Source organism: Lygodium microphyllum, chromosome 18 (assembly GCF_053477565.2).
Source record: "Lygodium microphyllum isolate KBCC chromosome 18, Lygodium_microphyllum_v1.1.10, whole genome shotgun sequence".
NCBI classification, from domain to species: Eukaryota; Viridiplantae; Streptophyta; class Polypodiopsida; order Schizaeales; family Lygodiaceae; genus Lygodium; species Lygodium microphyllum.
Genome location: NC_141152.1, coordinates 46,342,964 through 46,348,678, shown reverse-complemented (window position 1 = coordinate 46,348,678; position 5,715 = coordinate 46,342,964). Strand labels below are relative to the sequence as shown.

The following is a 5,715-nucleotide window of genomic DNA, read 5'->3' as shown; positions in this document are numbered from 1 at the left end:
TGTTGGGTGCACAGGAGAAGCTCCCACTAGCTTGTAGGAAAATCTTCCCGGGAAGAGAGAGAGATAAGGAGGGAGAAAGGTTGAGAGAGAGAGGGAGATTAAGAGGGAGAAAAAAAGAGTGAGGGGGTTAAGAGAGGGAGAAAGTGTATGAAAGAGAGGGAGATTGAGAGGGAGGGTCAGAGAGGGAGGAAGAGTAAGAGGACATTGAGAGGGAGAGAGATAGTAAAAGTGGGAGAGAGGGTAAGAGAGGGAGGGAGATTAAGAGAGAGGGAATTTGTGGGAGACTAAGAAAGAGAGATTAAGAGATGGAAGGAGATTAAGAGAGAGGGTAAGAGAGAGAGGATCTTTGAGAAAGAAAGTAAGAGAGATGGAGATTAAGAGGGAGGGAGATTAAGAGAGAGGTAAGAGGAAATGAGAGACAAATGATAAAATAGAGAGAGAGAGAGAGAGAGAGAGAGAGAGAAATAGAGAGAGAGACAGACGAGGAGAGATAGAGATGTGAGGAGGGTCTTGGTACCTATTGGCATTAGTGCAACATGACATCATAATGATAATACAATTTTTTAAATTATTATATAGGTTACTGCACTTGGTTTATAAATGGGCATGACCTAACAATTCACAAATGAGAAGATGAAGGGGGTTTTCACACGTATCTCTCTAGATCAGATGGCACACTTCACAATAGAGCAAATTTAAAGTTGTCTCAATCAACATTCTTACATTTTACCTTTGTTTGCTCAAATACGTCGATCTCCAGCAGGCAGAGTCAATGCCCTAGGTAATTAGCCATAGAGGGGGGCGGCTCAAATATACCTCACTCGATTGGTGGAAGTAGTGACTTTAATAAATGTTGTGGAGAGCCGAAGACTTCATCTCCTCATCATATGAGGACTGCTTTCAAGGGGTGCTATGAAGATATAGATGTGATGACCCCATGGCTAGTTGATAGTTTCTCTTACATCAAGGTTTTTAGGGAGGGTGACTCTTGTGGTTGTTGCAAAGATCTAAATGCAGTGCCCCCCTCTCATCAATGGAGTGAATGTCCATCACTTGTATTGGCTACACCTATAATAGATAGTTCCACTTCTATTACACTAGGATTTGCTAACTCATTTGCAAGTGGTACTCCTATAGGTGCCACTCCTATAAGTATACTAGATATATATAGATCTTTTAGTTATGCTCAAGACTAGGCTTCTAGGTGGGGAACACTATAACCTAGACCCACCTCACTAATGCATGGATACTTAGTGGATATGTCCATTGGTATTGTATACATGAACGATGAATGAAAGAGACTCATAGCACATATGCATGAGTTGTGGCAGAAGGCCTTTATGTGAAATCTATTGGATAACTGAAAAACCATGGTAAAGGCTAGCAAGGACCATGTGATAGTGTCCTTGTATGAGGAGTTCCTAGTGCCTTCAGCTATGAATGATTGTATCTCCACAGGATGGATCATGGGGCAAATACACATCTACATACCCCGCAATGGATTAAATGCATGAAAGGTAGTAATGAGTAGCATAGGGAAGCGAGAGTGCCTAGATCAAGAGGATTAGAAGAAGCTTAAAGAGAATACCGTTTCCTCTCTACAACGATGGGTGGAAGTGATGCATGATCTTAAGAGTGGCAACCCAAGGATCTACCTTGAGGATTTTATAAATTCTCTATTTGTTATGATGGATTTCTTATTTTCTGTGTTGCTCCTACTAATAGACCTAATTCTAATTGTACCAATTTATCTTTTTTGCTGTAGCAGTTCATCACAATTTGCAATCGTATATGCTTCGAAATATGATATGTAGGAAGACATAGTCTGATTGCACTCATCATTAAGCTTTATGCATGTGATGGTCTAGTATATCATGCCTCTTTTGATAGTGCAAGAATTTTTTAGTTCTTATGATGCATTGTCCGATTTGGATTGATGTTTGGTTTTGTTGCAAATCCCTTTCAATGATCTATTGCATTGAGATGAGCTTTTGGATAGCAACTAGCTATAGGAGCTTGGATTCTTGGAGCCACCCTTCTTTTTTTTGGCCTTGAGCTCATACACTTTTTCTAGCTCATTGTATGTAACTTACTCTTATACATACCTTCTTTCATCATTGTATGTGGTTCACATTGAGCAATATTTATTGATACTTTTCTTATTATTGTTTTACCCTATTGCTCACTATAGTTCTATGTTAGTCATGTTATCAATGTGCTTTTTTGGACAATCAATGAATTGATTACTTGTTTTTGGCAACATGTTTATAGTCTATGAATTCATGATGCATCGACTTCTAAACTTAATTGTATGATCAATTGTAAATGTAATGTGGAAGAATATTGAGACCATGTGGTAGAATGGTGGCACAACTGCATGCAGCCTTGCTCACTATTACAATCACTAGTAGTCTAACTATATAGTGGTACCAAAAATGACGATTCTATGGTGAAGCTAATTGTAATGTTTTTAGCGATGGGAAATTTTTTCGATAGACTAAAAATATCACTACAAATATTGCTATAAGCACTATATTGTGTGATATTTTAAATTCTATAAGTAACCCCTTGATATGGCAACTTTCTATTGTTATGGAAAAAATGTATAAAAATCATATTTCTAAAATCCTTTATGTTGAATCCACATGATACATCTATATATTTATCAGTGACCCCCACCCCTCTCAGCACCGAGAAGACGACACAATGTCACTCGTTCATTCGAGCTATTTTAGGCTTTTTATAATTTTTATACTTTTTGTCTTGGAGTTGCAAATATTAAATCGAATTTCGCTGGATTCTGGAACTTGGAAGCTTTAGAATGATTGCCTGGGCGGGGCCCTGCTTTAGAGACAGCCTTCGAGAATGCGAATGCAGCGTGATTTTGACCTCATGGCGGCCGTTGCCTTTGGGCGTGAAGCACATTGTCAATGTGGTGCAGACTTCGAAGAAAGAGACCAAATTGAACTTGCGAACGTGGTGATGCATCGGGACTCATTGAACTGCAATGATTCAAGTGCAATGAATCTGCAGCATCACCAACCTGAATTAGAATTCCATCCCAAATCAAACTGCTAGTTCGCTGCACGGTTATATAATGTATTCACTCGTCGTTGCCGCAGCTCACAGCATTCTCTAAACTGATCGATATTCAATACTCGGGTGTTGCGCCAGCTCGGTTGTCCGCGTCGCACGTGCAACTGCGCCAATGGCGGCCAGTCGTCGCATAAGTGGAGTGAAAGAGCTGGTGGATGAAACTGCGGGCGCCGGCGGGCTCCTCCATGTCCCGCCCATCTATGTCCGCCCACCCCATGACCGCCCGAGCTCATCCTTGGTCATGATCGATGACGCCCCACCTGATGATGATCACAAACCCTTAATATATCATCACGATACCCAAGAACTCCCTGTCATCGACTTGGCTCATCTGGCAGGAATTAACAGTGCTACCTCTACCGACAAGCGTGTAAGTGAAAGGTCCAAAGTTATTGAAGAGATAGGCTGCGCTTGCAAAGAATGGGGATTCTTCCAGGTGAGTCTGCTCTCCAAACGCTTCTAGAGCAACATGCGGGGCCAGAAACTGCATGGATGGGCATGTTTGATTAGTTTGCTATATGCGCATGGTTCTCAAAACAATTTCATGTTGCAGGTTATAAATCATAATTTGCAACCTGCTGTCATCCAAAGACTTCGTGTTGCTGCATTAGCTTTCTTTGCTCAAAATGCTGAGGAGCGAATGCGCCTGCACAACCCTGACTTTCCTTCATGTGTCAATTATATGACAAGCTTTAACCCACAAAAAGAGTCAGTGAGAGACTGGAGGGATTCTTTACGTTTTGATCGTACCATTGGCGAACACAATGGATTTCGAGAAGCTCCGGATATTTGCAAGTAAGATCGCAATATGAGAGAGAGAGAGAGAGAGAGAGAGAGAAGCACGCATGCCTATATATGTATTCAAAAGTGTTCACGGATATACCTCGTAACCCCTCAAGTTATTTGTTTAATAGTGGATGCTTAGAACATCCCTCAAGCAAACGGAGCATAATGCATTAGCACTTCCTCCAAGGAAAAATAAGTCGGAAAGCTATGGGAAAAAACATAATGCATTAGCACTTCCTCCAAGGAAAAATAAGTCAGAAAGCTATGGGAATAACCACTTCGATGGCTATAATGCCAGAAAATCCCACCCTATGTAGAATAACTTTACACACGTGTGCTTAAACACTTCTTATATGCGCGTATGTATAAACATTCCTAAGTACAAGCATGAAGTCTATATGTATACAACACTATGTGTGTGTGGGAGTTGGACTTGCAACTATATGTGCATGCACAGATTATCACTCATCTACATAAACATGTCCATGACTAGTTTAATCAAATGATTAGACCTTTGTGTGTTGTGACATGTGTTCCAATATATAGAATCCGAAGCAAGAGTAAGCCCTTGATAAATAACTAATATGTCTTTTTGTGATTGTAAGCAACCACTCCTAGGGTATGTTGAAGACATCGATATTCTTTGGTCAAAGGGTTTAGAATATACAAATGTTTGAAGCCAAAGTAGGCCCCTTACAAATACTAATATATCTTTCTCTTATTATAGGAAACCACTCTTGGATTATGTCGAAGAAATAGATGTCCTTGGACAAACAATTTACAAGGCCATATTTGAGAGTTTAGGCTTGGATGAAGAGTACATAGACAAGATGGTGCCGAGGATTCCTAATCTTCACATGGCAATAAACTACTATCCCCCTTGCCCTCAACCAAGCCTCACGATGGGTTTAAGTAGCCATTCAGATGTGAGTTGTTTAACTATTCTGCATCCAGATGATGTGCCCGGTCTAGAGATCAAGAAAGGAGGAAATGGATACCTGCAATACCTATTGATCCTAATGCCCTGATAATTAACTTGTCTGATCAAATTGAGGTATTGACTTTTGCTCTAGCTACTTTTAAGATTGAGTCAACCATACTTGTTATTATTTTGGCTACTTATATAGTAAAAAGTACTTAATTATTCTTATTGTGATATTTTATTGTCTCTTCTTAATTGCAGATTCTCTCAAATGGGAGGTACAAAAGCATTGAGCATAGAGTAGTAACAAATAAAAAGAAGGCTCGAATGTCCATAGCTTGCTTTTTTGGACCCACTAAGGACACAGTTATAGCCCCTATTCCCAAGTTTTTTGACAAGGAAAATCCACCTCGCTATAGGGCAACAAGCTTTGGAGATTATTTTCAAAACGCATGTAGTTACAATCTTCTCCCTGATCGTGCTACATTAGATTTTGTAAGGATCTAATGCTCAATGTTGTTATGCATTAAGTACAATCACTCTCATAAATTGAAATAAATTTGATTTTGGAAGGTTACAATGATCAAACCTTTTCATTGGATTCCAAATTTGGATATTGACCTATTCTCATTAATTGAGATAATTATTATATAAGTGTCAAAAAAATGATTGAAACTTTTAGTGTCTTTATGTAACACTATGATCCAATGCACATGTTGTAACTCTACCTAAACAACATTCACTTATAAACACTAATTTGAATATAACCATTTCAAAATTTTAGGTAATGTTGTTTTTTACATCAAAGTAGCATAGTCATTACACTTAAAAGGTACAATACATAGTTGAAATAGATGTCTTAGTAAGTAAAGTGGGCATCAACAACAATTGCTTATATTATAGCTTTCTTT

At 39.1% G+C, this 5,715-nt stretch overlaps 1 pseudogene; it reads left to right on the top strand.

Moving 5' to 3' along the window:
• The first annotated feature begins 3,144 nt into the window (after positions 1 to 3,144).
• LOC148020828 (protein DMR6-LIKE OXYGENASE 2-like) lies at positions 3,145 to 5,372 on the top strand (annotated as a pseudogene).
• The last annotated feature ends 343 nt before the right edge of the window (positions 5,373 to 5,715 follow it).